Source organism: Somniosus microcephalus, chromosome 1 (genome assembly GCF_052327205.1).
Source record: "Somniosus microcephalus isolate GS21.2 chromosome 1, FLI_Smic_1.0, whole genome shotgun sequence".
Lineage (NCBI taxonomy): Eukaryota > Metazoa > Chordata > Chondrichthyes > Squaliformes > Somniosidae > Somniosus > Somniosus microcephalus.
Window position 1 is genome coordinate 5533726 of NC_140987.1, and position 25747 is coordinate 5559472.

Below are 25747 nucleotides of genomic sequence, written 5' to 3' on the forward strand. Positions count from 1 at the left end.
TGGGTCAGGTATAAAAGCACGGTTCTGTTGTTGGTTTTGTAAAGGGGGGTGGGGGACATTGGTGGTCCTGTTTGGGCTCCCAATGGTAGAGGGGGTGGGAGGGCTGCGTCTTTTGGCAGTGTTTATGAGGTTTCTTGCGAAGACCCACATCCGCTGTTTGAGTAGATGTATTTCGTCATAGAGGTCCCTTGTGTTGATGTTTGGACGATGGGCCAGGGAGACGTTGGGGAGGACAGAACATCTCGTGTCGATCTCCCTGTTGGTGTTGTGGATTATATAGGCTGGGGTGTCCTTTCTGGGCAGTAGTGTGGAGATCACGATCCGCGCCTCGGGGAATTCCCTGCTGGCATTTTCCGCCATCCTGCTCACCGCCCTAGCAGTGCCTTCCTGTAGGGTGCGTAGGTCGTTCGTGCCTGTGTGGATCACAATCCATTTGGGGCTTCCAAGGGATTCTTTGTTCAGGATCTTCATTGCTTGGTCTGTGTTGCTGCACCATTTTTTCAGGACTTGATGGTCTGGGAACAGCCTCTGGGGGTCCAGAAACTTTCCGTTGGAGTCAGTCAGCAGGACCGCCTGAGGGGCTGGTTTTTCAGACTGGGTAACAGTAGTCTGGGTAGGACTCGCCTGGTGGCTGGTTGTTGGCTGGGTTTCTGGGATATGTTGTGTGGCAGGAGCGGGGTTTGGGGCTTTCGGTGTGTCCTCGTTTGGGGGGGTATCTGTCGGTTTTTGTGTTCCTGTGTGTGAGGACTGGGTAGCAGTAGTCTGGGCATGATTCGACTGAGGGCTGGTTGGAGCGGGGTTTGTGGCTTTCGGTGTGTCTTCGTGTGGGGTGGCATCCGGCGGGTTCTGTGTCCTTGTGTGTGTTGTTTTTGTGTCCTCAGGTTTTTGGACCTTAAGAGGTTTGTGTTGCCTGCTGAGCCTTTCTACGGTCTCCTTCGTTTTGTTTAGTTGAGTACGGAGTTCTTTGATCTCATTTCTTTGCTCCTCTATGGTCTTTCTCAGCTTGTGGATGGTGGACTCGTGTTCCGTTTTTAGCTGTTTGAATTCCTCCTTCAGATTCTTGGCCAGTGTTTCTCTGTATTCGTTGAAATCAAGTTCTAGTTTGGCCAGATTCTCTTTCATCATTTTGTTTTCGTTGAGAGGTGTGGGGGGGGTGGAGATGGACAGGGAGGTGTTTTCCTCTGCTGGTCTCTCTTCTTCTTCCTCCACTTGGCTCTCATCATCCTCTGTTCGACTCTCTTTTGCTTCCTGTCCATTGGTCCTCTTTGTGTCTGCCATAGTTTTCAACTGGGGGAATTCCTTTTCGAAGGAGTCCAGATTTTCCACATTCCCCTGTATCATGATCTTTCTATTTTTGTTGTAGTAGCTTATGGTTAGCAGGGGGTCATCTTTATCTAGGTTTCCATCTTTACATATTTTCAGTCTGCCTCCACTGCCAATACCTTCACTGGAGACGTATGCGTAGTGTTTTTGTAAAGTCTCCTTCCAGGAGGTGACGTATTCGGTGTAGAATATGAGGTTGTTCTTCAGCTTAGTCCCTTTGTGTGTGGTATAGTCAACGTAGAGGATCTCTGGGTTATTTTTTAGTGTTGTGTACTTGTATTTTTCCTTTGCTTTATTTTTTGTGCATTGCTCAGGATATATCATTTCCCTGCTCATTGTAGTCGTTTGTTTTTTGTCTCAGATAGATAACTTTTTTTTCCCTCTTTTTTGTGTCGTGTTCCACCTTAGCCCACTTTTAGGTCCAAAATTGGGAGTTTTTCAGGGGTTCATCTTTGATATAGCTGCTCTTAAAGGTTTATCTTTCTCTTTCTCTCACAGGCTCTTGGTTCGGGTAGTTTATCGTTTCTCTCGGGTTTCTATTCCTTTTCCTCGCGGGTTTGTTGTTCTTTTTTCAGGTTTTTTTCGAACTAAATTTAAATAAATAAACTTTTTCCGAACTAACTTTAACTAAAATGAAACTTAGGTAGAATTAGGTAAAACTTATTTCTCCGGTTTTTTGTTTTTTTTCTCTTCCGACTCTCTCACTCGCTCTCCGGGTCTCGGACTCGCTCTCTCTCTCCGTGTTCCAAACTCGTCCACTCTCCGTGCCCCGGACTCATTCGCTTTCCGCGCTCTGGGCGGATCTCCTCGCGTCGTCGTGTCGGTCTCAGGCCCCCGGGTTTTTTGACTCACCAGGCTGTTTTCTGCCCTGGTCTCCCGGTCTCCGTTCCCGCGGTCTCTGGGCCTCGCGGTCTCGGGTTCACCCTCCCCAGGCCTCTTACTCATTTTCCCGGTTCGGGCCGCTCCTCCCGTTCTCCGACCTCGCGGTCTCGGGTTCACCCTCCCCAGGCCTCTTACTCGTTTTCCCGGTTCGGGCCGCTCCTCCCGTTCTCCGACCTCGTGGTCTCGGGTTCGCCCTCCCCAGGCCTCTTACTCGTTTTCCCGGTTCGGGCCGCTCCTCCCGGTCTCCGATCCCGCGGTCTCTGGGCCTCGCGTTCTCGGGTTCACCCTCCCCAGGCCTCTTATTTACTGTCCTGGTTCGGGCTGCTCCTCCCGGTCTCCGGTCTCGCGGTTCAGGCCTCTGTTTCTCTCTCTCTCCAGCTTTCTCTCTCCAGCTGGTGTTTCCTCTCCTCTCTCTCTCTCTCACGCTCTCTCGCTCCGTCTCTCTCTCTCGGTATTTTACCTCAGTCTCTCTCTCTCAGTATTTTACCTCAGTCAGTCTCTCTCTCTCTCTGTCTCGGTATTTTACCTCAGTCTCTCTCTCTCGCTGTCTCTCTCTCTCTCTCTCTCTCAATCCAATCTTTCTCTCTCTCTCTCAATCCAATTCACTCGCCTGTCTCTCTCTCTCTCTCTCTCTCTCTCCCTCACTCGCCTGTCTCTCTCTCTCTCCCTCACTCGCCTGTCTCTCTCTCACTCACTCGCCTGTCTCTCTCTCTCCCTCACTCGCCTGTCTCTCTCTCTCCCTCACTCGCCTGTCTCTCTCTCTCCCTCACTCACCTGTCTCTCTCTCTCCCTCACTCGCCTGTCTCTCTCTCTCCCTCACTCGCCTGTCTCTCTCTCTCCCTCACTCGCCTGTCTCTCTCTCCCCCTCACTCGCCTGTCTCTCTCTCCCTCACTCGCCTGTCTCTCTCTCTCCCTCACTCGCCTGTCTCTCTCACCCTCACTCGCCTGTCTCTCTCTCTCCCTCACTCGCCTGTCTCTCTCTCTCCCTCACTCGCCTGTCTCTCTCTCTCCCTCTCTCGCCTGTCTCTCTCTCTCTCCCTCACTCACCTGTCTCTCTCTCTCACTCACTCACCTGTCTCTCTCTCTCTCTCTCCCTCACTCGCCTGTCTCTCTCTCTACCTCACTCGCCTGTCTCTCTCCCTCACTCGCCTGTCTCTCTCTCTCCCTCTCTCGCCTGTCTCTCTCTCTCTCCCTCACTCGCCTGTCTCTCTCTCCCTCACTCGCCTGTCTCTCTCTCTCGCCTGTCTCTCTCTCTCTTCCTCTCTCGCCTGTCTCTCTCTCTCTCCCCCTCACTCGCCTGTCTCTCCCTCTCCCTCACTCGCCTGTCTCTCTCTCCCTCACTCGCCTGTCTCTCTCTCCCTCACTCGCCTGTCTCTCTCTCTCTCCCTCACTCGCCTGTCTCTCTCTCTCCCTCACTCGCCTGTCTCTCTCTCTCCCTCACTCGCCTGTCTCTCTCTCTCCCTCACTCGCCTGTCTCTCTCTCCCTCACTCGCCTGTCTCTCTCTCCCTCACTCGCCTGTCTCTCTCTCTCCCTCACTCGCCTGTCTCTCTCTCTCCCTCGCCTGTCTCTCTCTCCCTCACTCACCTGTCTCTCTCTCTCCCTCTCTCGCCTGTCTCTCTCTCTCTATCTCACTCGCCTGTCTCTCTCTCTTCCTCACTCGCCTGTCTCTCTCCCTCTCTCGCCTGTCTCTCTCTCCCTCTCTCGCCTGTCTCTCTCTCCCTCACTCGCCTGTCTCTCCCTCTCCCTCACTCGCCTGTCTCTCTCTCTCCCTCACTCGCCTGTCTCTCTCTCCCTCACTCGCCTGTCTCTCTCTCCCTCACTCGCCTGTCTCTCTCTCCCTCACTCGCCTGTCTCTCTCTCCCTCTCTCGCCTGTCTCTCTCTCTCACTCACTCGCCTGTCTCTCTCTCTCTCTCACTCGCCTGTCTCTCTCTCTCTCCCTCACTCACCTGTCTCTCTCTCTCCCTCACTCGCCTGTCTCTCTCTCTCCCTCACTCGCCTGTCTCTCTCTCTCTCTCCAATTCCAATTCCAATTCCAATTCCAATTAAAATGCTTTATTGGCATGAAAGTTTACAGAGAACCATATTGCCAAAGCTTACATAGCAAAAAGGTACAGTTTTCCAACATTCTGTAGGTGTCAATCGATTTGACATTTGTTGGGTACATACAATATTACTTTTAAACAATATTAATTTTAAACAGTCTTTGTACTTCATTTGGTACGTTCAATATTAATTTTAAACAGTCCTCAGGTTGTGACATGTTGTCACTCGCCTGTCTCTCTCTCTCTCTCTCCCTCACTCGCCTGACTCTCTCTCTCACTCACTCGCCTCTCTCTCTCTCGCCTGTCTCTCTCTCTCTCTCACTCGCCTGTCTCTCTCTCTCTCGCCTGTCTCTCTCTCTCTCTCTCCCTCACTCGCCTGCCTCTCTCTCTCACTCACTCGCCTGTCTCTCTCTCTCACTCGCCTGTCTCTCTCTCTCTCACTCGCCTGTCTCTCTCTCTCTCTCACCTGTCTCTTTCTCTCTCACCTGTCTCTCTCTCTCACCTGTCTCTTTCTCTCTCACCTGTCTCTTTCTCTCTCACCTGTCTCTCTCTCTCTCACCTGTCTCTCTCTCTCTCTCTCACCTGTCTCTCTCTCTCTCACCTGTCCAATTCCAATTCCAATTCCAATTCAAATGCTTTATTGGCATGAAAGTTTACAGAGAACCATATTGCCAAAGCTTACATAGCAAAAAGGTACAGTTTTCCAACATTCTGTAGGTGTCAATCGATTTGACATTTGTTGGGTACATACAATATTACTTTTAAACAATATTAATTTTAAACAGTCTTAATTTTAAACAGTCCTCAGGTTGTGACATGTTGTTACATATTTGGCCCCAAGGTATGGTCTGTCTCCTTCTCCTAGGACTAATCTCAATTTTGACAGATCATCCAATTCCTTGAAATCTGGGGTTGTTTGGCTTAGCTTGTTGAATAATATGTTTCTTGATGTGTTGAATTTTTCGCATTTTAGGAGGAAATGCATTTCTGTTTCAACCTGTCTCTCTCTCTCTCACCTGTCTCTCTCTCTCTCACTCACCTCTCACTCACTCACCTCTCACTCACTCACTTCTCTCTCTCTCACTCGCTCACTCACCTCTCTCTCACTCACTCACCTCTCTCACTCACTCACTCACCTCTCACTCACTCACTCACTCACCTCTCACTCACTCACCTCTCTCTCACTCACCTCTCTCTCACTCACCTCTCTCTCTCTCACTCACCTCTCACTCACTCACCTCTCTCTCACTCACTCACTCACTCCTCACTCACTCATCTCTCTCACTCACTCACCTCTCTCTCACTCACTCATCTCTCACTCACTCACTCACCTCTCACTCACTCACTCACCTCTCACTCACTCACTCACCTCTCACTCACTCACCTCTTACTCACTCACCTCTCACTCACTCACTCACCTCTCACTCACTCACCTCTCACTCACTCACCTCTCACTCACTCACTCACCTCTCTCTCACTCACTCACCTCTCTCTCTCACTCACCTCTCACTCACTCACTCAGACACCTCTCTCTCACTCACTCACCTCTCTCACTCACTCACCTCTCTCACTCACTCACTCACCTCTCTCTCACTCACCTCTCACTCACTCACCTCTCACTCACTCACTCACTTCTCTCTCACTCACCTCTCTCTCTCACTCACCTCTCTCTCTCACTCACTCACCTCACTCACTCATTCACTCACCTCTCTCTCACTCACTCACTTCTCACTCACTCAGACACCACTCACTCACCTCTCTCTCACTCACCTCTCTCACTCACTCACCTCACTCACCTCTCTCTCTCACTCACTCACCTCTCTCTCACCTCTCACTCACTCACTCACCTCTCACTCACCTCTCACTCACTCACTCACCTCTCACTCACCTCTCTCACTCACCTCTCACTCACTCATCTCTCTCTCACTCACTCACCTCTCACTCACTCACTCACGTCTCTCACTCACCTCTCACTCACTCACTCACCTCTCTCTCACTCACCTCTCACTCACTCACTCACCTCTCACTCACCTCTCTCTCACTCACTCACCTCTCACTCACTCACCTCACTCACTCACCTCTCACTCACTCACTCAGACACCACTCACTCACCTCTCACTCACTCACCTCACTCACTCACCTCTCACTCACTCACCTCTCACTCACTCACTCACCTCTCTCTCCTCTCTCTCACTCACTCACTCACCTCTCTCTCACTCACTCACTCACCTCTCACTCACCTCTCACTCACTCCTCACTCACTCATCTCTCTCACTCACTCACCTCTCACTCACTCACCTCTCACTCACTCAGCTCTCACTCACTCACCTCTCTCACTCACCTCTCTCACTCACTCATCTCTCTCACTCACTCACCTCTCTCTCACTCACTCATCTCTCACTCACTCACTCACCTCTCACTCACTCACTCACCTCTCACTCACTCACTCACCTCTCACTCACTCACCTCTCACTCACTCACCTCTCACTCACTCACTCACCTCTCACTCACTCACCTCTCACTCACTCACCTCTCACTCACTCACTCACCTCTCTCTCACTCACTCACCTCTCTCTCTCACTCACCTCTCACTCACTCACTCAGACACCTCTCTCTCACTCACTCACCTCTCTCACTCACTCACCTCTCTCACTCACTCACTCACCTCTCTCTCACTCACCTCTCACTCACTCACCTCTCACTCACTCACTCACTTCTCTCTCACTCACCTCTCTCTCTCACTCACCTCTCTCTCTCACTCACTCACCTCACTCACTCATTCACTCACCTCTCTCTCACTCACTCACTTCTCACTCACTCAGACACCACTCACTCACCTCTCTCTCACTCACCTCTCTCACTCACTCACCTCACTCACCTCTCTCTCTCACTCACTCACCTCTCTCTCACCTCTCACTCACTCACCTCTCACTCACTCACTCACCTCTCACTCACCTCTCACTCTCTCACTCACCTCTCACTCACTCATCTCTCTCTCACTCACTCACCTCTCACTCACTCACTCACTCACGTCTCTCACTCACCTCTCACTCACTCACTCACCTCTCTCTCACTCACCTCTCACTCACTCACTCACCTCTCACTCACCTCTCTCTCACTCACTCACCTCTCACTCACTCACCTCACTCACTCACCTCTCACTCACTCACCTCTCACTCACTCACTCACCTCTCTCTCCTCTCTCTCACTCACTCACTCACCTCTCTCTCACTCACTCACTCACCTCTCACTCACCTCTCACTCACTCCTCACTCACTCATCTCTCTCACTCACTCACCTCTCACTCACTCAGCTCTCACTCACTCAGCTCTCACTCACTCACCTCTCTCACTCACCTCTCTCACTCACTCATCTCTCTCACTCACTCACTCACCTCACTCACTCACTCACTCACGTCTCTCACTCACTCACTCACCTCTCACTCACTCACTCACCTCTCACTCACCTCTCACTCACTCACCTCTCACTCACTCACCTCTCACTCACTCAGACACCACTCACTCACCTCACTCACTCACCTCTCACTCACTCACCTCTCACTCACTCACTCACCTCTCACTCACTCACCTCTCTCACTCAGCTCTCACTCACTCACCTCTCTCACTCACTCATCTCTCTCACTCACTCACTCACTCACCTCTCACTCACTCACTCACGTCTCTCACTCACTCACCTCTCACTCACTCACCTCTCACTCACCTCTCTCACTCACTCACCTCTCACTCACTCACTCACTCACGTCTCTCACTCACTCACCTCTCACTCACTCACTCACCTCTCACTCACCTCTCTCACTCACCTCTCACTCACTCACCTCACTCACTCACCTCTCACTCACTCACTCAGACACCACTCACTCACCTCTCACTCACTCACCTCACTCACTCACCTCTCACTCACTCACCTCTCACTCACTCACCTCTCACTCACTCACCTCTCACTCACTCAGCTCTCTCACTCACTCAGCTCTCACTCACTCACCTCTCTCTCACTCAGCTCTCACTCACTCACCTCTCTCTCACCTCTCTCTCACTCACTCACTCACCTCTCACTCACTCACCTCTCTCTCACTCACCTCTCACTCACTCACCTCTCACTCACTCACTCACCTCTCACTCACTCACTCACCTCTCACTCACTCACCTCTCACTCACTCACTCACCTCTCACTCACCTCTCACTCACCTCTCACTCACCCACTCAGACACCACTCACTCACCTCACTCACTCACCTCTCACTCACTCACCTCTCACTCACCTCTCTCTCACCTCTCTCTCACTCACTCACCTCTCACTCACTCACTCACCTCTCTCTCACTCACTCACCTACCTCTCTCTCACTCACTCACTCACCTCTCACTCACCTCTCACTCACTCACTCACCTCTCACTCACTCACCTCACTCACTCACTCAGCTCACTCACTCAGCTCTCTCTCGCTCACTCAGCTCTCACTCACTCACCTCGCTCTCACTCACTCACCTCTCACTCACTCACTCACCTCTCTCACTCACTCACCTCTCACTCACTCACTCACCTCTCACTCACTCACTCACCTCTCACTCACTCACCTCTCACTCACTCACTCAGCTCTCACTCACTCACTTCTCACTCACTCACTCACCTCTCACTCACTCACCTCTCACCTAAGTATATTAAGGGCAAGAGGATAACCAGGGATAGGGTAGGGCCCATTAGGGACCAAAGTGGCAATCTGTGTGTAGAGCCAGAGGATGTAGGCGGGGTTTTAAATGAATTTTTTGCATCTGTGTTCACTATGGAGAAAGACGATGCAGACATAGAAATCGGGCAAGGGGACTGTGACATACTCGAACATATTAGCATCGAGAGGGAGGAGGTGCTAGCGGTTTTAGCGGGCCAAAAAGTGGATAAATCCCCAGGCCCGGACGAGATGTATCCCAGGCTGCTGTGGGAGGCAAGGGAGGAGATTGCAGGGGCTCTGACACTAATTTTCAGAACCTCTCTGGCCACAGGGGATGTACCAGAGGACTGGAGAACAGCTAACGTAGTACCATTATTCAAGAAGGGTAGCAGGGATAAACCAGGGAATTACAGGCCAGTGAGTCTAACATCTGTGGTGGGGAAATTATTGGAAAAAATTCTGAGGGACAAAATTAATCTCCACTTGGAGAGGCAAGGATTAATCGGGGATAGTCAGCATGGCTTTGTCAAGGGTAAATCATGTCTAACAAATCTGATCAAATTTTTCGAGGGGGTGACTAGTGGGGTGGATGAGGGAAATGCTGTGGATGTGGTTTACATGGACTTCAGTAAAGCTTTTGACAAAGTCCCGCATAGGAGACTGGTCAAGAAGGTAAGAGCCCATGGGATCCAGGGTGCCTTGGCGCGTTGGATCCTAAACTGGCTGAGTGGCAGGAGGCAGAGGGTGATGGTCGAAGGTTGCTTTTGTGACTGGAAGCCTGTGTCCAGTGGGGTACCTCAGGGATCGGTGCTGGGTCCCTTATTGTTTGTGATCTACATAAATGATTTGGATGAAAATGTAAAAGGTATGATCAGTAAGTTCGCAGATGACACGAAAATTGGTGGGGTGGTAAATTGCGAGGAGGAAAGCCTCCGGCTACAGGACGATATAAACGGGTTGGTCAGATGGGCGGAAAAGTGGCAAATGGAATTTAACCCTGAAAAGTGCGAGGTGATGCATTTTGGACGGACAAATAAGGCAAGGGAATACACAATGAGTGGTAGGACCCTAGGAAGTACAGAGGGTCAGAGGGACCTTGGTGTACATGTACATAGATCCCTGAAGGCAGCGGAGCAGGTAGATAAGGTGGTTAAAAAGGCATATGGGATACTTGCCTTCATTAGCCGAGGCATAGAATATAAGAGCAGGGAGGTTATGATGGAGCTGTACAAAACGCTGGTGAGGCCACAGCTGGAGTACTGTGTGCAGTTCTGGTCGCCTCACTATAGGAAGGATGTGATTGCTTTGGAGAGGGTGCAGAGAAGATTCACCAGGATGTTACCTGGGATGGAGCGCCTCAGCTATGAAGAGAGGCTGGACAGGCTGGAGTTGTTTTCCTTGGAGCAGAGAAGGCTGAGGGGGGACCTGATTGAGGTGTACAAAATAATGAGGGGCATAGATAGGGTAAAGAGGAACTTTTCCCCTTAGTGGGGGGGTCAATAACAAGGGGGCATAGATTCAGGGTAAGGGGCAGGAGATTTAGAGGGGATTTGAGGAGGAACTTTTTCACCCAGAGGGTGGTTGGAATGTGGAACTCAATGCCTGAAAGGGTGGTGGAGGCAGGAACCCTCACAACATTCAAGAAGCATTTGGATGAGCACTTGAAATGCCATTGCATACAAGGCTATGGACCAAATGCTGGAAAATGGGATTAGACTGGACAGGGATGGATGGGCGGCGCAGACACGATGGGCCGAAGGGCCTCTTTCTGTGCTGTAAAACTCTATGACTCTATGACACTCTCAGCTCACTCACTCACTCTGACCTCTCACTCACTCACTCACCACTCACTCACTCACCTCTCTCTCTCACCTCTCACTCACTCACTCACCCACTCAGCTCTCACTCACTCACTCACCTCTCACTCACTCACTCACCTCTCACCTCTCACTCACTCAGCTCTCACTCACTCACTCTGACCTCTCACTCACCTCTCTCTCACTCACCTCTCACTCACTCACTCACTCACCTCTCACTCACTCACCTCTCACTCACTCACTCACCTCTCATTCACTCACTCAACACTCACTCACTCAGCTCTCACTCACTCACTCAGCTCTCACTCACTCACTCAGCTCTCACTCACCCACCTCTCTCTCACTCACCCACCTCTCTCTCAATTCAATTCAATTCAAATCACTTTATTGGCATGATAAGGTACATCTTATGTTGCCAAAGCATCAAAATACATTTATGGTTGAACACATAAACGCAGATCTATTCATACAGTGTATAAACAGGTATATCCCTGAGTGTATAAATATACATTCGCATAATTTATATATACTCTTTTCTTAGGTTTACTGGTTGTCCCTCTGTTCATGGCAAGCTGTAACATAGTGTGCCGCTAGTGTAACACAGTTTCTCTCTTCCCCCAGTAGGTACGGGAGTTTTTGGTCGTCATTCAGATTTCTGAATTCAGGGCATATTCGTGAGAATTTTTGGTAGAAATTCTCCCTGATGCCCTGATATTTTCCACAGGCTGTGAGGAAGTGCATCTCTGTCTCCACCACTCCCTGACTGCAGTGAGAGCATATCCTGTCCTCTCTTGGCAGCCTGGTCTGCTTGTGTCTGCCTTTTTCGATCGCGAGGCTATGTTCACTAAGTCTGTACCTTGTCAAGGTTTTTCTCAGTTTGCTATCCTTTACCAAGGTCAGGTACTCAGCCATGTTGTATTGTCTGTTTAGGGCCAAGTAGCAATTGAGTTTGCTTTGGGTTTTTGTTGTTTCTGCCCAATATGACAGGTATTTTTCCTTTTGCTTAGTGACAATTGTGTTGGGTTGAATTCTTTGTGTTACGATGTCACTGTCCTGGGGCTGGTTATTGTTAGTAGTGTTAGTGGTTGCTTCACTGAGTCCCAGGACTAGTTGACTGAGGGTGTTCTTCTTTATGGTCCTCTCTTGGCATTTCAAGGCTTCGTAATGATAGCAGTGGGGGTTGCTCATTTTTAGGTGTTTCCAAAATTTGGTGGCTCTTTTTTGGATAGTAATTATTAGTGGAAATTGGCCTAGTTCTGCCCTGCATGCATTGTTTACGGTTTTCCTTTGAGTCCTGAGGATACTTTTACAGAATTCTGCATGTAGGATCTCAATTGGGTGTTTGTCCCATTTTGCAAAATCTTGTTGTGTTAGCGGTCCCCACACTTCACTGCCATAGAGTGCAATTGGTTCAATTATTGATTTGAAAATTTTGAGCCAAATGTTAATTGGGATTTCTATTTGGATTGATCTTTTAATGGCATAGAAAGCCCTTCTAGCTTTCTCTTTCAGTTCATTCACCGCCAGTTTGAAATTTCCCGTAGAGCTGATTTTTATGCCCAAGTATGTGTAGTTAGTGGTTTGTTCGATTTTAGTTGTTCCTAGTGTGAGATTTATTTTGGGTCCCTGATGTCTGGATCTTTGCTGGAACACGAGGACTTTGGTTTTTTGGAGGTTTATTGTCAGGGCCCAGGTCTGACAGACCGACTCCCGCAGATCCAGGTTCTGCTGTAGACCCTCCTTAGTTGGTGACAGCAGAACCAGGTCGTCTGCATAGAGGAGGAATTTAACCTTGGATTCATATAGGGTGAGGCCGGGTGCTGTAGATTGTTCAAGTAGTTTTGCCAATTCATTTATGTAAATATTAAAGAGTGTCGGTGAGATTGGCGAGCCCTGCGTCACCCCCCGCCCCTGTGGGAAGTATTTTGTTTGTTTGTCTCCAATTTTAACTGCACATTTGTTGTTTGTATACATTGATTTAATTACATCATATGTTTTTCCCCCTATCCCGCTTTCGATAAGTTTCAGGAATAGACCTCACTCACCCACCTCTCTCTCACTCACCCACCTCTCACTCACCTCTCTCTCTCTCTCACCTCTCTCTCACCTCTCTCTCACTCACTCACCTCTCTCTCACTCACTCACCTCTCACTCACCTCTCTCTCTCTCACCTCTCTCTCACTCACTCACCTCTCACTCACCTCTCTCTCACTCACTCACCTCTCTCTCACTCACTCACCAGTCTGTCTCTCTCACTCACCTGTCTGTCTCTCTCTCACTCACTCACCTGTCTCTTTCTCTCTCTCTCACTCACCTGTCTGTCTCTCTTTCTTTCTCTCACTCACCTGTCTCTTTTTCTCTCTCACTGTCCTGAGGCTCGCGGCCGCGGTCTGACCTGGTCTGGGCGGGACCTCGGTCCGAGGCCCGCGCCCATTGGTCGGCGCTCACTGTCTCTCAGCCGAATCTGGCTGCCGATTGGCTGACCGGTTCATCAATCTGTGGGGAGACCCCCCCTCGCGTTGCCGGGGGAACGGAGCGGCCTGTGAGAGGCGGGGAAGGCCTGGGAGCCAGCGCCAGTGCCGAGGTCCGGGGGCGCCAGGGCCGAGGGAGCCAAAGCCGGGGGACGGAAGCGCCGGAGGAGCCGGAGGCAGCGCCTTGCATTTGTGCAGCGCCTTTTACGACCACCAGACGTCCCAGAGCCATTCACAATTCACAATTCAAATCGCTTTATTGGCATGATAAGTTACATCTTATGTTGCCAAAGCATCAAAATACATTTATGGTTTAGCACATAAACGCAGTTCTATTCATACAGTGTATAAACAGGTATATCCCTGAGTGTATAAATACACATTCGCATTGTTTATATATATTCTTTTCTTAGTTTACTGCCATTGAAGTACTGTTTGTTTGCCATGTAGTCACTGTTGTAATCAGAGTCATAAGGCACAGGGGGCCATTCGGCCCAGCGAGTCGGTGCCGGCTCTCTAGAGCGATCCATTCAGCCCCATTCCCCCGCTCTATCCCTGTAGATCTGCAAGTACATTTCCCTCAAGTGCCTATCCAGTCTCCCCTTGAAAACATTGAGGGGGAGAAATTGGGTTGTTAGCGCCACCGATTATCGCCTAAAGAAGCCGAAAAGTGGGGCGATAGCCAATTTCTGTGCGGTCGCAGGGGACCTAGCGCCTCGCCCCATATTGCTCGCGGGCGCAGGCTGATCATGACGTCATTCCATGGTGCAACGCCTTTTTAGCGCCCCGGACCGGAAATTGGGTGGCGCCTGCCTCTGTTGCGCCTGGCGCTAATAGTGACAGCTCACTGGAACATTCCCCAGGCACTCTCGGAGTAGGGGGGGCGCTGTTTAAAGGGGACACCACTGTTCTGAAAACTGTTGTGTATGTAATATGTGTGCTACTTTGAACCTATGGACAGGACTGCACTACTTGGTGGGCGTAGTGATACGCAGTACCACTCCTGGCCATAGGGGTATAAATAGTACTGTGGGTACTGATCCCCCTCAGTTCCCGCCTGTGGGCATGAAGTAAAGACCTATGTATAGTCCCTACCTCCAACCAGTAAAGTCCTGTTTGAGTTATACGTTTAAGTCTTTGTGTTAATTGTTCAATACAATACACATACTTAACACTGGCGACGAGTCGGTTCGAACCCTGCGGCAGTTATTCCACAGCGGCTTCGTCCAAAGACAGGACGTTGAAGAGAGGTTCCAATCCTCAACACCCCACTGAAAACTGAAGGGCAGCAGAAATCCTGACAGCTTCCAGCGACTGGAAGCGACAGGCATTAGGACCCTGAAGCCTCCATAACCTCGTGGGTAAGCCAGAGCCCGGGAGGGCGCGAGCGGGTAAGCCAGAGCCCGGGAGGGAGCGAGCAAGAGCCGCCGAGCGGGTGAGCCAGAGGCCGGGAGCCGCTTCAAGCGGGAGGCGCTTAGCGGGCCAGCGATCGCACCGGTGATAAGGGCTGAGAACCGTTTCGGGCGGGCGGCGCACCAGCGATCGCACAGGAGAAAAGAGCCGCAGTCGGGCTGAAAGTCAGCGACGAGAAGCGTGGGAAAACCGCCATTGAAGTGGGCGGGGAGAGCGAGAAGCGCGGGAAAGCCGCCATTTTTCACGGGAAAACCGCTGGGGAAGAAGGCAGAAGCGGGAAAACCGCCATTTTGTGGGCAGAGGACGACGGCAAGAGCGGGAAGCCGCCATCTTGGATAACTAAAAAAAAAATCTGAGAAATTGCAAATCTGATAAAGTACTACAATGCCTAAACACGGGAATATTAGCAACTTTGATAGTGACATCGAAGATTGGGCCATATATGTTGAACGAGTTAAAAATTATTGTAAGGCCAATAAAATTCGTGAGGCTGATAAAGCACTAACATTATTAAATTTAATGGGTGCGAAGACATACGGGCAATTGAAACACCTGTTATCACCAGATGAACCGGCGGATAAGACGTTCGATGAGATTGTTACTGTCCTGAAAGATCATCTAAACCCCACGCCGCTGATGCTAGCGGAACGATTTAAATTTTACGACAGAAGGCAGCTACAGCATGAAAGCAATGCTGATTATTTGCTGGAATTGCGTAAATTAGCGAAATATTGCCAGTTTGGAACGGGACTGACAGAGGCACTTCGAGACAAATTTGTGTGTGGTTTATTTAAACAGGATACACAAAAGCGACTGCTCGAGGAGAATGAGCTGACGCTTGAGAAGGCGGTCACTATGGCAGCAGCACACGAAGCCGCAGCGAGAGGCATGGCAGTAATGCAGCTACGGTCACCGGAGCTCAGTGCACACAAATTGGGTGTGAGTTCTGGCAAATGTTATCGTTGTGGAAAGACAACGCATGATCAGAACCAGTGTTGGTTTAAAAACCAAGAATGTAGAACTTGTGGTAGGCTTGGACATATAGCTAGAGTATGCAGGTCAGGGAAGAAGACCAGCAACAAGAAGTCACCGCAAGGAAAATACGCAAAGGTACACAAGGTGACCGAACAGGAGTCCGATTCAGACGCTAGCAGTAATGAACTGGCTAGCTTAAGCTGTAATGAACTGGCTAGCTTAAGAGTACTCAACGCTGGTAAGGGTGCAGACCTCCAGACAATTTGGGTCACTCTTCAGATAGAAGGAGTCCAAGTAAAACTGGAATTGGACACTGGATCGGCATTGACGGTCATAAATAAGAAAGATTACGGAAAGTTATTCCAACATATTCCCCTACAGGATACGGGGATTATATTGAAAACATACACGGGGCAAAGAGTGTACCCCATCGGGAAAATAGAGGTTGCAGTGGTCCACAAGGGCGAAGACAGTCAAATAATGGACTTATATGTGATATCTGAAGGAGGTCCTCCACTACTAGGACGGGAGTGGATTAGGAAAATGAATATGGACTGGCATTTCCTACAAACAATAACGAGTGAGAACTCGGTGAAGATAGTCGGCCCAGACTCTGGAACGGATGATGGTAAGCCCAACTCAGGTGCAAAAGACAAAGTTTCAGCACAGAATTCCACTGAGCAACAACAACATAGTTTAACTGTGGATTCTGAGTCTGGCAAGTCTACTGATGTGCCCATTTCTGAGGGACACCGGGCTCGAACTCAACTCCATTTCAAACTACAACAGCAATTAGAACAAATGCTTCGCCGTTTTGAGCAAGAGTTGAATGCAACGAAAGAGTTCTTTGATATAGAGTTGGAGAATCTGGAAAGACAACAGAAGCAGCTGATGGAGAAAATGGAGCAGGAGCACACAAAACGTCTGATGTCAGAGGAGTTAACGGTCAGCCAACTCCTGCATATGCTGAAGGACAGGACTCTGAAATGGGAAAAACTTGAACATGAACTTCAATATTCAAACGAAAGGGGTTCGGAGCTCTCAAAGGTTATTGGAAGAGCTGAGGTGGCAACACAGACTGAGATGACTGCAACAGAGCAGCCCTTGGATGCCAAAAGTACGCTGACTCACGTCAACGTAGAACAACAGACCGCTGAAACAGCTGCTCCGGTAGAGGGATTGCATAGTCCGATCAATCAATCTCCAAAGGAAGTTGAAGTATTAAAATCACAAATGAGGTCACTAGTAAACGACTTGCTGAAAGCCCAGAAAAAGCTGGATGCAGAGGTACACATGAAGAAGTCTCTTCAGGAAAGATGTCTGGATTTGGAACAAGAGCTGGCTAACGTCCAGCTGGGTATGGAGGAAATAGACGACCCTCTCACTGGTCTAGCTCAGGACGACACCGAATATTACGATGTCCTGTCCTGCCCAGCTTGTAACTTCGACTCCCAAAGTGCAGAAATCATAGAGGAGCACCAAAAGTCTACGGAACATCGGGAGAAGCTGGCTCTACGACGGAAACAGGAGGAAGAGAAGGAGGAACTGCGCATGCAGCTGGCAGCTGTGGCAGCTGACAATGGAGCCCAGAGAGTCTCCAAGAAGCAGAAAAGGAAAAGTAAAAACAGAAGATGACCCATCTGAACCATTATCACCTCTACCAGATCACACACGTGGTCCCTCCGAACGGAGCCAATTCAGTTCGGAAGTTCAAACTGTTAAATCCATGGAAGGACTATTGAATGAGTCACTCCAGCAACGTGAACCGACTACACCACAGAGATTGAATCTGTGAACTGTTTTCCGCAGAGACTGAATCTGTGATCTGTTTTGACATGAAGTTATCTATGTATCTATGTTATTCTGTTATGTAAACCTGAAGTTATATATGTATATATGTTATTACGTTATGTTAAATGGGGAGATGACTGTAAAGCTAGGAAGGGAGGAATGTTGTGTATGTAATATGTGTGCTACTTTGAACCTATGGACAGGACTGCACTACTTGTTGGGCGTAGTGATACGCAGTACCACTCCTGGCCATAGGGGTATAAATAGTACTGTGGGTACTGATCCCCCTCAGTTCCCGCCTGTGGGCATGAAGTAAAGACCTATGTATAGTCCCTACCTCCAACCAGTAAAGTCCTGTTTGAGTTATACGTTTAAGTCTTTGTGTTAATTGTTCAATACAATACACATACTTAACAAAAACGTCAGCCCTTTTGTGAACGCAACTTGTTGGCTGGTTTGATACAGTTGAGCAGCTGCAGTGCTAGAGCCTTATTGCCATTCAACCAGCGGTGCCAGAGGACCTTTAGCCCTGTGAACATTACCTAGCTGCTGGTAAGAGCTTACAACCTTTACCTTGATCACTCTTATTATGGGGGCTGCTCTGGAAGGGAACATCCTGCTGCTAGAACATCTTGAGAGGGCACAGAGACGGAGGGAGAGAGGGCCAGGGGTGGCCAGACGGAGGAGGGCCAACAGATGTCGCCACACCAGACCTTACGCAGCGAGGGTTTCCAGACAGCAGTTCTCCTACCACAACATGTCGGAGGAGCAGTGTGTCAGAAGGCTGCGATTCCATAAGGAGGTGGTGACTGAGCTGTGCCAGCTGCTTCAGGATGATCTTCTGCCACGCATACGGTGCAGGACATCTCTGTCGGTGCCTGTAAAGGTTACTGTAGCCCTCAATTTCTTTGCCAGCGGCTCCTTTCAGGCCACGACTGGGGACATAGCTAACATTTGCCAGTTTGCGGTGCGTTGCTGCATCCGCCAAGTTACAGATGCCCTATATAACAGGAGGCGGCAATTCATTTTGTTCCCTTTGACACCGGAGAAGCAGCAGGAGCGCGCAGAAGGCTTCGCGGCAATAGCTGGCTTCCCCATGGTGCAGGGCGCCATTGACTGTACACACGTTGCTTTGCTGGCGCCTGTGAACAATCCCGAGGATTACCGCAACCGCAAGGGGTTCCACTCCCTTAATGTACAGCTGGTGTGTGACCACCGGCTGCTGATCCTCGCGGTCAACGCACAATACCCTGGCAGCAACCACGACGCTTTCATCCTGTGTCAGACCACAGTGGCAGACCTTTTCGAGGCCCCGGCTCACCCACGAGGCTGGCTTCTCAGAGACAAGAGCTATCCTCTGTGCCCATGGCTTATGACCCCGCTACGTTCGCCCAGCACCCAGGCAGAGGAGAACTACAACTCCAGCCATCAGGCGACGCGGAACACTGTGGAGCACACAATCGGCGTGCTGAAGCAGCGGTTCCGATGTCTCAACCATTTGGAGGGCGCCCTGCAGTACTCGCCGGAGCGAGTCTCCCACATCGTCGTTGTCTGCTGCATGCTCCACAACCTCGCCATCCAACGCACCCAGCCAATGCCAGCCGAGCTTGAAGGACCGGCAGAGGAGGAGGAGGAGGAGGTAGACGAGGAGGAGGAGGACGAGGAGGAGGAGGAGGAGGAGGATGGGAGGGCCGTTCGTCAGAGGCTCATAACGACTCGTTTCTAGGCCCCACTGACAGATTGCTTGGTGTGTTTGGGAGAGGACCGTCCGGTTCACCCAAAGCCTATGAAGGACAGATTAAGTGTAAATAGTTTAGATGTCCAGTGTTAATAAAAAAAGTCTTTATTTTCAAAAAAGTGGAGCCCTTCCAACTTCATAAAGCAATTGCAGCAGAAAGCAAAACTAACGAAATAACACTTAAGTAACGGCTTAACACATAACTAAGGATTTAACACATCAGCAAGGAAATACAACTTTAATGTCTGCCAAACCCGCGACAGTAACCAACACATCCCCATCATTCACAAGAGCTGTAGAGGGCCTTGAAATGTTCAACCTCGTCGTCTCTGAAGCTCCCTCTACTTTTGACCCCTTGATGGGCTTCGACTTCTCTTTCTGGAACGCCCCCTTCCCTCCCTGCAGCTCCTCCTTAATTGGACCCCAGTGGCTGCATCAAGGCTGGGGGAGGCCTGCTGAGTGGCCAAAAGCGCAGAAGCCCCTGAGGGACGGGCTGGACGACCTCTGGGCTTGGAGGGCCCGGGTGCTGACTGCTCCAACTGCTCATGGGCGGATGCAGTCTGTCCTGCAGGTGGTGGCAGCTGCAGTGGTGACGTGCCAGTGGTGGCATCAGGAATGCTGACATCCTGAGAGCGGACACCTGCTCCGTGGGCGTGCGACACACTGGCACTCTGACGGGGCAGCAGCGCAGCATGCGCCCCAATCGGCTGGCCCACAGATTGATGCCCTGCTGTGGTGCTGCAAGGGCCCCGGGTAATCCTACCTGATCCTTCAACGGTGGCAGCAGTCAGTGCTCGCGTGGCCTCAATCTGTGCCTGCATGAGGCCAGCGAGTGACTGCGTGGCAGGTGCCAGTGCTTCGATGAAGCCCTGGAAAGTCCTTCCCAGTGCTTTGGTGAAGCCCTGGACAGTCCTTTTCAGTGCTTCAGAGAAGCCCTGGACACTCCTTTCCTGTGCATCGGTGAAGCCCTGGAAAGTCCTTCCCAGTGCATCGGTGAAGCCCTGGACAGTCCTTTCCTGTGCATCGGAGAAGGCCTGCGCACTCCTTTCCTGTGCTGCACCAAAGTCCTGGAGACCCCCTGCCAGTGTGTCAATGGCTTCAGGCAGCCTTGCCACTGCAGCGATCAGCTCATTGTGCCTGAGCCGAGCCTGGGCGCTCATTTCAGCTAGGGACCGAACCTCCTCTGCGCTCTGTGCAGCAGTCATGGTGGCCTGACTCGGCCTCCGGGGAGACGGCTCCCAAGCTTCCCTTCCCCCCCCTGCGTTGGTGCAGCCCGCTGGTTCCTGGAGCTGGTTCCTCATCAGAGGCACCCCCACCCCCCTGCTCTCCTCCAGGGAAGAACTATCCCCACTCTGCAGCTGGCGTGCCTCCCCTGAGGCTGGCACGGATGGTCTGGCTTCCTCCAGCTGGTCGCCTCCGGACTAAGTGGGACTGGCAGCTTGAGGGCCCGGCTCCCGATCTGGTGATGCAGCATCTGAAAGCAGGGAGGTTGAAGAGTGGCTTTAGCGAGAGGAGAGGGCAGCAGCAAGGGATGCAAGATTGGTGCAATGCTATGACATGGGTCTACAGTGAAGGAAGGACACAGATCAAAAAGGTCATAACCTTACCATCGCCGTGCACAATGGGGTCGGCTGCTCCAGTGGTGACAGGACCAGCCAGGCGGCCGCCAACAATCTGGTGCACTCGCTCCTCCAGGTCCGTCAGGTTCTGGAGGTTTGGCGGTCCTCCACCGGTCCGGAGCTATTCTCGCCGGTTCCTTGCCAGCTTGGACTGCAGGAGAAAGGACAGGAAATGATGAGACATCATGGCCTCATCTGTCATGTCATGCCCCCCTTGGTGGAATAGCCCTGACATCATGGCCTCATCTGTCATGTCATGCCCCCCTTGGTGGAATAGCCCTGACATCACGGCGTCATCTGTCTGTGCAAGTGTATTCCCAGAAAGGGCCATGGGTGCGTGCTCGCAGATGGCCACTGGGGCATGGCGCACCCATTGGCCATAAAGTCAGGTGCAGATGAAGGCATGAATAGGACTGGCAAAAACATCACTCGCCCTGACGACCCGAGTGAGGTCGTTGAATTGCGGCACTGCAATGGAGTCCTGACCACCAGGCTGCTGGAGTTCACCCTCTGAGTGATGGCCCTCCATGCTCTGCGGTAATCCTGCTGACTAGGCCTCCTGCCATTGTCCGCGTACAGGACCGCTCGACGGCGCTCCACTCCGCCTACCAGTGCATCCAATGCATCCTCCGTGAAGCGCTCTGCTCTTTGCCTTGCCCTCTCCATCCTCAGAAAGTTTTAAGTGCAGAACAAAACACAGCGCCGAAATTCAGTTCTGCAGGGCGCAGAGTGTGGCTGCTGATCCTTCTGGACCCACCCCTTTAAGAGCTGGCCGGCTCCTGACTCTCTCGTGAGCATTGATGATTGACTGCACCTGCGCTGCACCCGACCGCCCCAATATTGAGTTGCGCCGCCATGTTAGCGCCCTAAGTCTACCGTGCAACGCCTGATTTAGCGCCGCGATCACCTTAGGGGCGCTACGACTCAATATCGCGCTAGGTGGCACTAAATTGCGCCTGGCGCAAAACTTTGCGCAGCGCCAAGTCTAACGCCCTAAGCGGGGCTATACCCAATTTCTAGGCCTGAGTGTCTCCGCTTCCACCACTTCTGTCGGCAGCGAATTCCAGGTCATCACCACCGCTGCGAAAAAAGTTTTTCCTCACACCCCCCCCTGTATCTCTTGCCCAAAACCATAAATCTGTGTCCCCTAGTCCTTGTACCATCAACTAGTGGGAACAGCCTTTCCCCGTCTAGCCTATCCAAACCCGTCATAATCTTGTACACCTCGAACAAATCGCCCCTCAACCTCCTTTACTCTAATGAAAACAAATCCAGCTTCTCCAACCTGTCCTTGTAGCTAAGATCCCCCATCCCCGGAACCATTCTGGTAAATCTCCTCTGCACCCTCTCAAGGGCCTTCACATCCTTCCTAAAGTGTGGTGACCAGAACTGGATGCAATACTCCAGTTGTGGCCTAACCAGCGCTTTATAGAGGTTCAGCATAACTTCTCTACTTTTGTACTCAATACCTCTATTTATGAAGCCCAAGATCCCATATGCTTTGTTAACCACTCTCTCAATATGTCCTGCCACCTTCAGGGACCTATGCACATTAACTCCCAGGTCCCTCCGTCCCTGCACACTCTTTAAAACTGTGCCATTAAGTGTATATTGCCTCTCCCTGTTCCTTCTGCCAAAATGCATCACCTCACACTTCTCTGTATTAAATTCCATCTGCTACTTTTCTGCCCATTCTGCTAGCCTTTCTATGTCCTGTTAATGTGGGAAATGCGGCTGCCAATTTGCGCACAGTATGCTCCCATAAACAACATGATAATGACCAGATCATCTGTTTCAGTGATGTTGATTGAGGGATAAATATTGGCCAGGACACCGGGGATAACAACCCTGCCCTTCTTCGAAGTAGTGCCATGGGATCTTTTACACCCACCTGCGAGAGCAGACGGGGCCTCGGTTTAACATCTCATCCGAAAGACAGCACCTCTGACAGTGCAACACTCCCTCAGCACTGCACTGGAGTGTCAGCCTAGCTTTATGTGCTCAAGTCCCTGGAGTGAGACTTGAACCCACAACCTTCTGACTCAGAGGAGCATGTGCTACCAACTGAGCCACAGCTGACACTGAACCGAGGGAAGGCCGGCGGTGCCAGTGCTGGGAGAAGAGGGAAGGCCGGCGGTGCCAGTGCTGGGGGCCGAGGGAAGGCTGGCGGTGCCAGTGCTGGGGGCCGAGGGAAGGCCGGCGGTGCCAGTGCTGGGAAAGGAGGGAAGGCTGGCGGTGCCAGTGCTGGGGGCCGAGGGAAGGCCGGCGGTGCCAGTGCTGGGAAAGGAGGGAAGGCTGGCGGTGCCAGTGCTGGGAGAGGAGGGAAGGCTGGCGGTGCCAGTGCTGGGAGAGGAGGGAAGGCTGGCGGTGCCAGTGCTGGGAGAGGAGGGAAGGCCGGCGGTGCCAGTGCTGGGAGCCGAGGGAAGGCCGGCGGTGCCAGTGCTGGGAGCCGAGGGAAGGCCGGCGGTGCCAGTGCTGGGAAAGGAGGGAAGGCTGGCGGTGCCAGTGCTGGGGGCCGAGGGAAGGCTGGCGGTGCCAGTGCTGGGAAAGGAGGGAAGGCTGGCGGTGCCTGTGCTGGGAGCCGAGGGAAGGCCGGCGGTGCCAGTGCTGGGAAAGGAGGGAAGGCCGGCGGTGCCAGTGCTGGGAAAGGAGGGAAGGCCGGCGGTGCCAGTGCTGGGAGAGGAGGGAAGGCTGGCGGTGCCAGTGCTGGGAAAGGAGGGAAGGCTGGCGGTGCCTGTGCTGGGAGCCGAGGGAAGGCCGGCGGTGCCAGTGCTGGGAGAGGAGGGAAGGCTGGCGGTGCCAGTGCTGGGAGCCGAGGGAAGGCCGGCGGTGCCAGTGCTGGGAGAGGAGGGAAGGCCGGCGGTGCCAGTGCTGGGAGCCGAGGGAAGGCTGGCGGTGCCAGTGCTGGGAGAGGAGGGAAGGCTGGCGGTGCCAGTGCTGGGAGCCGAGGGAAGGCTGGCGGTGCCAGTGCTGGGAGCCGAGGGAAGGCTGGCGGTGCCAGTGCTGGGAGCCGAGGGAAGGCCGGCGGTGCCAGTGCTGGGAGAGGAGGGAAGGCCGGCGGTGCCAGTGCTGGGAGAGGAGGGAAGGCTGGCGGTGCCAGTGCTGGGAGCCGAGGGAAGGCTGGCGGTGCCAGTGCTGGGAGCCGAGGGAAGGCTGGCGGTGCCAGTGCTGCGAGAGGAGGGAAGCCTGGCGGTGCCAGTGCTGGGAAAGGAGGGAAGGCTGGCGGTGCCAGTGCTGGGAGCCGAGGGAAGGCTGGCGGTGCCAGTGCTGGGAGCCGAGGGAAGGCTGGCGGTGCCAGTGCTGAGAGAGGAGGGAAGGCCGGCGGTGCCAGTGCTGGGAGCCGAGGGAAGGCTGGCGGTGCCAGTGCTGAGAGAGGAGGGAAGGCCGGCGGTGCCAGTGCTGGGAGCCGAGGGAAGGCTGGCGGTGCCAGTGCTGGGAGAGGAGGGAAGGCCGGCGGTGCCAGTGCTGGGAGAGGAGGGAAGGCTGGCGGTGCCAGTGCTGGGAGAGGAGGGAAGGCTGGCGGTGCCAGTGCTGGGAGCCAAGGGAAGGCCAGCGGTGCCAGTGCTGGGAGAGGAGGGAAGGCTGGCGGTGCCAGTGCTGAGAGAGGAGGGAAGGCCGGCGGTGCCAGTGCTGGGAGAGGAGGGAAGGCTGGCGGTGCCAGTGCTGGGAGAGGAGGGAAGGCTGGCGGTGCCAGTGCTGAGAGAGGAGGGAAGGCTGGCGGTGCCAGTGCTGGGAGAGGAGGGAAGGCTGGCGGTGCCAGTGCTGGGAGAGGAGGGAAGGCTGGCGGTGCCAGTGCTGGGAGAGGAGGGAAGGCTGGCGGTGCCAGTGCTGGGAGAGGAGGGAAGGCTGGCGGTGCCAGTGCTGGGCGAGGAGGGAAGGCCGGCGGTGCCAGTGCTGGGAGAGGAGGGAAGGCTGGCGGTGCCAGTGCTGGGAGCCAAGGGAAGGCCAGCGGTGCCAGTGCTGGGAGAGGAGGGAAGGCTGGCGGTGCCAGTGCTGAGAGAGGAGGGAAGGCCGGCGGTGCCAGTGCTGGGAGAGGAGGGAAGGCTGGCGGTGCCAGTGCTGGGAGAGGAGGGAAGGCTGGCGGTGCCAGTGCTGGGAGAGGAGGGAAGGCTGGCGGTGCCAGTGCTGGGAGAGGAGGGAAGCCTGACGGTGCCAGTGCTGGGAGCCGAGGGAAGGCTGGCGGTGCCAGTGCTGAGAGAGGAGGGAAGGCTGGCGGTGCCAGTGCTGGGAGAGGAGGGAAGGCTGGCGGTGCCAGTGCTGGGAGAGGAGGGAAGGCTGGCGGTGCCAGTGCTGGGAGAGGAGGGAAGGCTGGCGGTGCCAGTGCTGGGAGAGGAGGGAAGGCTGGCGGTGCCAGTGCTGGGAGAGGAGGGAAGGCTGGCGGTGCCAGTGCTGGGAGAGGAGGGAAGGCCGGCGGTGCCAGTGCAGGTGCAGCAGGCGGTTAAGAAGGCAAATGGTATGTTGGCCTTCGTAGCGAGAGGGTTTGAGTACAGGAGCAAGGATGTCTTGCTGCAGTTGTACAGGGCCTTGGTGAGATCACACCTTGAGTATTGTGTGCAGTTCTGTTCGCCTTATCTGAGGAAGGACGTTCTTGCCATGGAGGGAGTGCAGCGATGATTCACCAGACTGATACCTGGGATGGCAGGAATGACATATGAGGAGAGATTGGGACGATTGGGCTTATACTCACTGGAGTTTAGAAGAATGAGAGGGGATCTCATTGAAACTTATAAAATTCTAAAAGGTCGAGACAGACTAGATGCAGGAAGGATGTTCCCGATGGTCGGGGAGTCCAGAACATGGGGTCACAGTCTAAGGATAAGGGGTAAGCCATTTAGGACAGAGATGAGGAGGAATTTCTTCACCCAGAGAGTGGTGAACCTGTGGAATTCTCTACCACAGAAGGCAGTTGAGGCCAATACACTAAATATATTCAGTTAGATATATTTCTTAAGGCTAAAGGGATCAAGGGATATGGGGAGAAAGCAGGGACAG

General features: G+C 52.6%; 1 protein-coding gene across 1 annotated transcript in view; it reads right to left on the reverse strand.

The window, feature by feature from the left end:
• The window catches only part of LOC147123902 (calcyphosin-like protein), a 53073-nt gene extending 39781 nt beyond the window's left edge, over positions 1-13292 (reverse strand). The window contains exon 1 of the mRNA XM_086002601.1: positions 13094-13292. The gene's annotated coding sequence lies outside the window, so the exon portion shown is untranslated. The remainder of the gene's footprint in view (positions 1-13093) is intronic.
• Positions 13293-25747: the final 12455 nt, after the last annotated feature.